Below are 9,719 nucleotides of genomic sequence, written 5' to 3' on the forward strand. Positions count from 1 at the left end.
TTAGTTTAGGTTCCCAATATCTCTCCTCTGAACAACTACAATTACCTTTTTAAAAGAGACTGAGTCACATTCTGTCACCCAGGCTGGAGTGCGTGGTGTGATCATAGCTCAATGCAGCTTCAAACTCCTGGGGCTCAAGTGATCCTCCCACCTCAGCCTCCTGAGTAGCTAGGACTACAGGCATGAACTACCACATCCAGCTAATTTCTCTCTCTTTTTTTTTTTTTTTTTAATACATAGGGTCTTGAACTCCTGGGCTCAAGTCACACTTAGATTGCTCCTTCCTGTTTGCTATCCCTAGCCTTTTCAAGCAAACCTCCATTTTAGCATTTGTCACAGTATGATCATTTACCTGTCTCCTATCCTCTCGCCTTGGCCTGCAAAGCACTGGGATTACAGATGTGAGCCACTGTACGCAGCCTATACACCTTTTTAAAAAATTCATGACCAGGCTCATGCCTGTAATCCCAGCACTCTGGGGCCAAGGCAGGAGGATGGCTTCAGCCCAGGAGTTCAAGATCAGCCTGGCCAACATAGCAAAATGCCATCTCTATTAAAAATACAAAAAAATTAGATGGGCATGGTGGTGCACGCCTGTAGTCCCAGCTACTCTGCAGGCTGAGGCACGAGAATCGCTTCAACCTGCGAGGCAGAGGTTACAGTGAGCTGAGATCTTGCCACTGCACTCCAGCCTGGGTGACAGAATGAGACTGTGCCTTAAAAAAAAAAGAAAGAAAAAAAGTTACATGTTTTTTCCGTAACTGGCAGAGTGGCATCTTAAAATACAAAAGTCATGTTATCATTCTCCTACTTAAATACCTCTACCTCCTACAAAATACAGCAACTCTCCTCTGTCTAGCCCTGACTACCTCCTCACCCTCATCTCCCTGCAGGATCTGTTACAAATCCTCCATTCTCTACCACGGGCTTCTAGATGAGACTGCCTCCAATTTCTGGCCCCAGAGATGGGACACATGACTAGATTAAGTCATCAGTAGTCTCCACCTCTGTGGCCCCAGTCATTGGCTCAGGCCCAAACCAGAGCCAATGAAATGCAATGCTGGGTTTTTGAGATATAAGAACCTCAGACCTCTTCTTTGCACTGGATGTGAGGGAAGCAGGAACAGAGATTGGAACTGCTGCATCTTGCAACCAATGGGAGACTTAGAATGCAACCATCACTGGGAAAAAAGGAAAACATTATCCTGGTGACATCTTTTGAGACCTGGATCAAACCCTTTCAAGAACCATATAGCCTTTGACCAACTTTTAAAAATTTAATGTAAGCAAATACACAGCTCCCCTCCGTTATGGTAGGTGCATCGGTGCATGGTAGATGCACCTGGCAGTGATAACTTAAGCATACCCTGAGAATGACCCTGTGTAACAGACACACCTGAATGTGTGTTTAGAGTTCTGAGCTAAGGAATCCCAGAGTGGCCAACCCGGAGACCCATTCTCTATCTGTGAGGAACATCTGAGCGCCCACAGCCCAGCCACAATTCCATACACAGGATCCAGGCCCTTTTGAGGGGTTAAATGAAGTTTGTAAAGTGGAGGTTGTTAGGGGGAGGGTGTTAAGTGAAAATGCTATGTAAATGCATGGTTTTGCAGCAGTGTGGTTCTTCTGCCCAGTCCACCACCACTGGACTTTCTCCCCTGTTTGTGAGCCCCCAGTAAAACCCTATGTCTCATTTGCTGGCTCTGGGTCTCTTCTTCAGCCCCTTGAGGCTGGTGCCATCTCTCTGGGAGTTGATAGGGGTTTGGCACAACACCTTACCCACTTCATTTTCTATTCTTAAGATAGTTTAAGCTAGGCTTTGTGTTGTTACAAACCAAACTCCCTACTCATTACCCTTGAAGCCAGTGTTTCCCAAATTTTGCTGAACATTAGAATCACCTGGAGAGCTTTTGAATCCCACCGTCATGTCAATTAAGTCATAATATCTTGAGGTGGGAGGCAGGAATTGGTAGTTTTGAAAGATCTCAGGTGATTCCAATGCATGGTGAAATTCAGGAACCACCACTATGAGCAAAGTGAGCTGCTTCCTCTGGGCTTCCCTGGCCCCCTTTCACCGATTTACCAGAGCTCTTCTTACGCTATATTGCAGGCCTGCCTCCCCTTTTGGACTCCGAGCATCGCAGCAGCAGACTCATGTCTCTCTCTTGTCTTGCACATGGTAGGCCTCCAGTAAGTGTTAAATAATGAAGAAATGAATGAATCGATAAATGAGACAGGTCCATGCAATGTTCTTGTGTATTTTTTCATTCACGGTACCTTGTAATGGGCATAAGGCAGGGAAAAAGGTCTAAGAGCGTACCTTTGCCCAAATCCTGGTGATCCAGGGCAAATACTTTGTTCAGTGTCTCCTTGTCCTCATCCATAAAATGTAAATAACAATAGCACTTACATCACAGTGATGTTGTCAGGCTTCCATAAGTCAATACATGTAAAATTCTTAGAACGTTGTTTGCTATGTAGAAAGCAATGAGATGGTAGAGACTGAGTATAGATGGTTCCTTGCAGAATCGCTTATGACTGGAAGGGGCACACAGTGTGGGAAGAAGCAGAATAAAGAGCAGTTTGTAGTATTTTCATTTTTAGGCTGCAAGCCTTGAGCATGTTTAGAAGCTAAAAGGAAGAGCCAGGTGAAAGGGGGAAACTGAGGTGTGGAGAGAAGCAGATTCAATACCCAATAGAGCCAGATCTGCAGTAGATGGGGAGATGGGTCTGGAGAAGAGGGGACAGGATGAACCAAGGACCAGAGGAGTGTGGAAGCCTCAAGACAAGAGGAATCACAGAGAAGACAGATGCACAATATTCACACCTGTGTGTGCTCTGGGAGTTGCTTTGCTTCTCGTGCAGTTTGTTAAATTAGGTGAATTTCATTCAGGTGGCTGGAAGTTTACTGCACTGGGGTGGAGAATCAATTACTGCTTGGTGGCAGAACAAAAGACTTGTAAAGTTCTGCTGGACTTGCCCTGCCCACAATGGCGACAGCACACAATCAGGTGCTTTCAGAGCCACCTGAATAGAGCCTGTTATTTGGACCCAGGCCAGGTGAAGGGCTTACTATTTTGTATTATTCATCACAGAGCATTTCGATCTATTTTAAAGGAACTCTTTTCCTGCCTGAGGAGAGAGGAAAGCACTTCTCTATGAAGACCACAACTTTATAACAAGATTCGTTGTCATGGAACTTTACTTGCGGAGTGTTTGTTATTCAAAGCTTATTGTGCTTATAAGTTTGTCAGCAGAATGGTTAGAGGTCTCTTTACTATTTTAGATAGTAAGTTTCCAGCCAAGGATGTCCTTGAACACTCCTCCACCCGTCCCAGCTCTGTCTCCTTATCTGTAAAAGAAGGGCATGGGCCTGCGGGCCTGCCTGCTTCCTTCCTCCCTCCCTTCCATCAACATGTATTTGTTTGAACTCCTGTCATAAGCAGGGAACAATGTAGGTACTCTGGAGAGATAAACAAAACCTGATTCAGCACTTGTCACTCCATCAGAGAATTAGCAGTTTTGCAGGGAAATTATAACCAGTCAATCTGTTGTAGCTGAGTTTTTCTTTTTCTTTTCTTTTTTTCTTATTTATTTTTTTGAGACAGAGTTTTGCTCTTTCGCCCAGGCTGGAGTGCAGTGGTGTGACCTCAGCTCACTGCAACCTCTGTCTCCTGAGTTTAAGCGATTCTCCTGCCTCACCCTCCTGAGTAGCTGGGGCTACAGGTGCCTGCCACCACGCCTGGCCAATTTTTGTGTATATATATATAAAATTTATATATAATATAATTATATATGATATATAATATAATTATATTATATATGATATATAATATAATTATATTATATATGATATATAATATAATTATATATCATATATAATTATATAATATATAATATAATTATATATAATATAATATAATTATATATAATATATAATTATATAATATATAATATAATTATATTATATAATATAATTATATATAATATATAATTATATATTATATAATATAATTATATATAATATATAATTATATATTATATAATATAATATATTATATATTATATATAATATATAATATATTATATAATTATATTATATATTATATAATTATATATTATATATAATTATATTATATAATATAATTATATATTATATATTATATAATTATATATTATATAATTAATATAATTATATATTATATATATTATATAATATTATTATATATTATATGTTATATAATTAATTATATATTATATATATTATATAATATAATTATATATTATATGTTATATAATTAATTATATATTATATATATTATATAATATAATTATATATTATATGTTATATAATTAATTATATAATATATATAATTAATTGTATATTATATATTATATAATTAATTATATATTATATATAATATAATTATATATTAGAGAGAGATAATTTTGTTTTGTTTTGTTTTGTTTTTAGTAGAGACAGGGTTTCACCATGTTGGCCAGGCTGGTCCTAAACTCCTGACCTTGTGATCCGCCTGCCTCAGCCGCCCAAAAGTGCTGAGATCACAGGTGTGAGCCACCTCGCCCAGCTATAGCTGAGTTTTTCATCACCTCTCATTTAAATCCACTTTCAGTGGATTCCTAGTCAATCGTTCTGACTTCACTCATTTTTCTGCCCACTACCTGCCAGAAGGATCTTTCTGAAGCACTTGTCCAGTGTGAATGCTGCCCTCCAGCCCACAACATGACAGACAGTTCCTTTCTTTGTTTTCTTTACTCACGTGCTGCTCTCCTCATCCTCTGTGTCTAGCAAACTCCTCATCCTTCAAGCCCAATGCCATGCTTTCCCGGTACTCACACTCTCAGCAGAATGGATTGCTCCTTCCTCCTGTGCTGTCCCTAGCCTTTGCAAGCACATCCCCATTTGAGCATTTGTCACAGTATGATCATTTACCTGCCTCCTATACTGGGGAGGGCCGGATCTTCATTAGTCTTGGTACCTCACTGCATGACCCTTAGTGGGTGATGAATTAATGATTGTGAAGTCATTGAGTGTCATATGTGAGAAATAGAAAAAAACACCCCTCCTTTTCCCCTCCCAAGCCATAACCAGGCTACTGGGGGAATCCTACAGACCAGGGACATGGGGGATTTTTTTCCCTAATATTTCATTTTCTTTCTTTCTTTTTTTTTTGGAGATGAGGTCTCACTATGTTGCCCAGGCTAATTTTGAACTCCTGACCTCAAGTGTTCCCCCAGCTTCAGCCTCCCAAAATGCTAGGATTACAGGCGTGAGCCACCATGCCCGGCCATGCTGATATTTCAAACATAAGGAAACAAAGTATGACACCGCAAACGCTCATGTGCCCTCCATCCAGCTTTCATGAATCTTCTCCATTTGCCATATCTGCTTCAAATATTTTCTTCCTTTAAAGACGTAAACATAGTTAATGCACACTCTGTGCCCCACAGGGATCCATTCCCTTTCTCTGGAATTTGGTGTTCATCATCTAATGCATGTTTTTACGCATTTACTACAAAGGCATATATTTCTAAACAATGTTTTATACTTTTAAAAATGTTTTTAAACACCTTACCTTCATGAAGACTCCTGTGTGTGACATTACAATTTGATTTTCCTGTCAACGTTATCAAGATACATATGAGCTTCTTTCTGTTCCCTGTCTTCTGCTCCGTTGTCTGTGTATTTGTCTATTTGTGTGGTGATTCTTTAACATCAGTGCCTTTATAATGGATTTTAATAGCTGGCAGGCTAAGTCTCTCCTCCTTGTTCAAAGTCATTTAAGCTATTCTCTGGCCTCTCTTCCATATGAATTTTAGAATTAGCTTGTAAAGGTTTGTGAAATTCCTTACTGAAGTAGGCATTTCATTCAATGCATATATTACTTTGAGAGGAATCCTCATCTTTATGGTACCGTGTCTTCCCCTCCATGCACCTGGCAAGGCTCTCCAGCTATGGAGACCTTTTGTGTGGGATGTGGCAGTGCACCCCAGGGCATCATTCCCAAGGCATCCCCAGCAGCAGAACAGAGAGCCTCTGAGAGACCTCTCACTGCGTGTGAGCAGAGCCCAGCCAGCAGGAACCAACTGCCAAGGTGAGGCCAACCCAGAGATGGCAAATAAGCTGAACACACGACTTCTATCACCTCCAAATTCCACTTGCAGCAGATACTGCTAATCCACCCTAGTGCTCTCTTCCTCCAAACCCAATGCCCTCAGCCTCCTTTCTCACATGGCACTTCAGGCAGTCCCCTAAATGAGTCAGGCACACCAAGTGAAACCTCTGTGCACCCAGCCTAAATCTCACGAAGCAGACAGGCATTTTCTGGGACCCTATGACAACCCAACACTGCTGGCTCTGAGGGGACTTCACGGGCCTGCACGGGGCTCTGAGCCCACCCTGTTCCACAGGCACAAGTGCAGGCACATCAGATGCATACTCCCCTCACCATTTTAAAGATTGCTTCCCCAGGGAGAAACAACTGATTTCAGGCAAACCAATGGGCTGAAAAGGCCTAATGGAGAAATATTTTGCTGGGGGAACTGGTGTTGACTTTTCATTCCAGCCACCAGCCTACTCTGACTTTTTCAATGTGCAGAAGGCCTTCACAGCTAGTGCCTGAACGCCCGGCGGTAGAAGCTATTTATGTCTCCTCCCACCTCTTTTGGAAACAAATAATTACCATGTATTACAACAAAGATCACAACAGAGGTCTGTTTAGGGATCTCTGCCTTGCTCGCTTCTGTACCTTTTGCCCCAGCACCCAGTAGACACTTACCATATCCTGATGCAGATTAGAGCTCAGCAATGTTTGATGAGTGTCATGTGTCAAGCCCTGGGTTAAAGGATACTTTGTCCTACTTTGTTTGCACCACGGTGGTGGGTAAAATCTCCATTTTGCAGGTGAGAAACAAAGGCTCAGGGAAATAAAATGACTCCTCCAATCAGGGCTACGTAGCTAGTCAATGACAGGATTGTGAGCCAAGATCTACCCACCTGTGACGGTGGAATCTAAGTTCAGTGCCACCTGCTCATTGCTGCTTGCTAAGGAAGGGAGGAGAAAAGGGAGGAAGGAAGGAAAGGAAGAGGAGACCGAGGGGCAGGGACAGATCATAGAAGGAAGAGAGGGAAAGGAGGAAGTTGAGAAAGAGGGGAAGGGAGAGAGGAGGGCGTGAGGGAAACTGGTGGTGGTGCAGGCTCCAAACCTGCCCTCCTCTTCCCTCTTCCGGAGTCTGTGTCCTGGGGGAGGTCCTATGAATCTGGAAGCCCATTCCAGACTGATCTTGTATTTCCCTTGCAGTAAGAAGAGGAGGAAGAGGAGGAAGCTTAGGAATCCTCTCTAAAGGGGACATGGTTCTTGGAGGCCTGATTTGTATTGGGGAGAATCCTGAAACCAACCACTGAGGGAGCACTACCCTTTATGATGGGGACAGAAAAGCCACAGCAACCCTATGGCCTCTAGTTTTGGAGAGGGACTCAGCTAAAGACCAAAGGAAGCACCAGAAAGAAGAACTGAAGAGTTTAATTTGGTTAAATATAAATAAAAATAAAAACATCTCTAGAATATAGAAACTATCTCTAGAAGGCCGGGTGTTGTGGCTCACACCTGTAATCCCAGCATTTTGGGAGGCTAAGGCAGGTAGATGACCTGAGCTCAGGAATTTGAGACCAGCCCTGGCAATATGTCAAAACCTCGTCTCTGCCAAAAATACAAAAAATTAGCCGGGTGTGGTGGTATGCACCTGTTGTCGCAGCTACTCGAGAGGCTGAAGTGGGAGAATTGCTTGAGCCTGGGAGGCAGAGGTTGTAGTGAGCTAAGATTGCACCACAGCACTCCAACCTGGGTGAAAAAAATAAAAGAAAAACTATCTCTAGGGGTGGAGCTCTGGGGAATGTTTTCTCTGTTCAAATGTTCTACCAAGCAGATGTATTACAGTGGATGTGATTCCCTTTATTTTGTTTGATTTGCTGGACATTGTTCAAAGGTCATCCCCAGGTATCAGTGGACACTGAGGGTGTGGCTGTAGGCCCTGCAGGGGAGGCGCCACAGGGAGGGGCTGGCACTCCTGTGGGCTCAGATGCTCAGGTGAGTTGCCCATTACATAAGGTGCATTGCTAGGGCATTAGCTCAGCCAGGAAGGAACCACGCTGGACTTGCGACTTCACTTTCCTGCCTCCCTCTCTCCTGTTCCCACCCTCAACCCGGGCTCCTTCTTTTTTTTTTTTTTTTTTTTTTTTTTTGACGGAGTCTTACTCTGTTGCCTAGGCCGGAGTACAGTGGCACGATCTCTGCTCACTGCAACCTTCACCTCCACGGGATCTCCTTCTGATAACTACTGAAGGAATTCTATGAGGCTATGTCTCCCCCAAGCTCTCTGGGGGAATGGGTTTAATTAAAAACCAGTCCAGTTTGCCCCTCAGTAGGAAACAGGGCAGACAGGATGTTGGTGCCAAAGCAAGCCAAAAACCTAGTCAGTATGGGAGGCATCTGCCTTCTTCCTGTCGTAACCCTCTGGGCTCAGCTCTGAGACCTGCCGGGACAGGAGTAGCGGGGGCCTAGGGCCCTCAGGGGGGTTAACATACTGGCTGCTGACCTGGCAGGGGCTCTCAGGCAGGTGGGCAGGGCTCTGACAGGAAGAGTCTCTGGCTTTTGCCAAAGATACTTGTTTTCAGGTGGGTAACAGCATCTAGCTTCTGAAGGAACTTCCTGTTTGAAGCAGGAAGTGGTTTTGGATTCAGGAACAGGGCGTGGTCTAAAAGGAAAAATGATAGGGGAAGTTGGCAAGACCATAGAATCCCAGCTGAATGGGGTTAAGGGGACTTCTCGCTCACTGGAAAACCTGGGGCAGAAACTCAGTTACCCAGATTGGGCTGGGGAAAGGCTGGAGCTGAGAACAGAGGTGGAGGCCCAAGGTGAGGAGCCTTCTCAGGAACCTTGGGTCATAAACGCAGATCTTTTTTCTTTTTAATTATTTAAAAATTGTTTTAGTTTTACTTTAAGTTCCAGGATACATGTGCAGAACGTGCAGGTTTGCTACATAGGTAAACATGTGCCATGGTGGTTTGCTACACCTATCAACCCGTCACCTAGGTATTAAGCCCAGCATGCATTAGCTATTTGACCTGATGCTCTCCTTCCCCCTGCCCCTGCCACAGGCCCCAGTGCATGTTGTTCCCCTCCCTGTGTCCATGTGTTCCCATTGTTTGGCTTCCACTTACGAGTGAGAACATGTGATGATCACAGATCTTAACTCTTTCTCTCCCGCTGCCCAGATGGGGTTCCCACTACCAGCCAGGTCTAATTTCAGCAGCTCCTGGGCCTGGATGAAGCTAAATAAGGCAGTTGAATATCTCTAGCTCCTGTGGGTAGGCCTGGCTGGGGAGAGCAGAAATTGATACCTTTAGTCTCACTGTGTGAGTAATAAGGTGAGAATCTCAATTTGAACCTGTGAATAATCTAATTTTTTCCTCCACAGCACCTAGTACTGGCAAAGCACTTGGCTTGCATTGCCTGGATCCACTCACTAATGAAATTAGACAATTGTATTTCCTCATACCCATACTGAAGAATCCTTAGAAAAATGTAAAAGAGGAAACCAAGACGCAGCGAGGTGAAGGGTACAAGCTCATTCATACCAGGGTTTTCCCCTCTTCTCGTGGCCCTTGAAGCAGTGATCACTGGTCAGTCACTGCATT

At 43.4% G+C, this 9,719-nt stretch overlaps 1 protein-coding gene across 4 annotated transcripts in view; it reads right to left on the reverse strand.

Moving 5' to 3' along the window:
- MICAL2 (microtubule associated monooxygenase, calponin and LIM domain containing 2) overlaps positions 1-4,994 on the reverse strand; it is a 261,462-nt gene extending 256,468 nt beyond the window's left edge. For 2 of the 4 annotated variants that reach the window (XM_054524644.2, XM_054524638.2), the window contains exon 1: positions 4,860-4,994. The gene's annotated coding sequence lies outside the window, so the exon portion shown is untranslated. The remainder of the gene's footprint in view (positions 1-4,859) is intronic. The other 2 variants (XM_054524637.2, XM_063711252.1) reach the window with 1 other exon arrangement.
- Positions 4,995-9,719: the final 4,725 nt, after the last annotated feature.

This window comes from Pongo abelii, chromosome 9 (genome assembly GCF_028885655.2).
Source record: "Pongo abelii isolate AG06213 chromosome 9, NHGRI_mPonAbe1-v2.0_pri, whole genome shotgun sequence".
NCBI lineage: Eukaryota > Metazoa > Chordata > Mammalia > Primates > Hominidae > Pongo > Pongo abelii.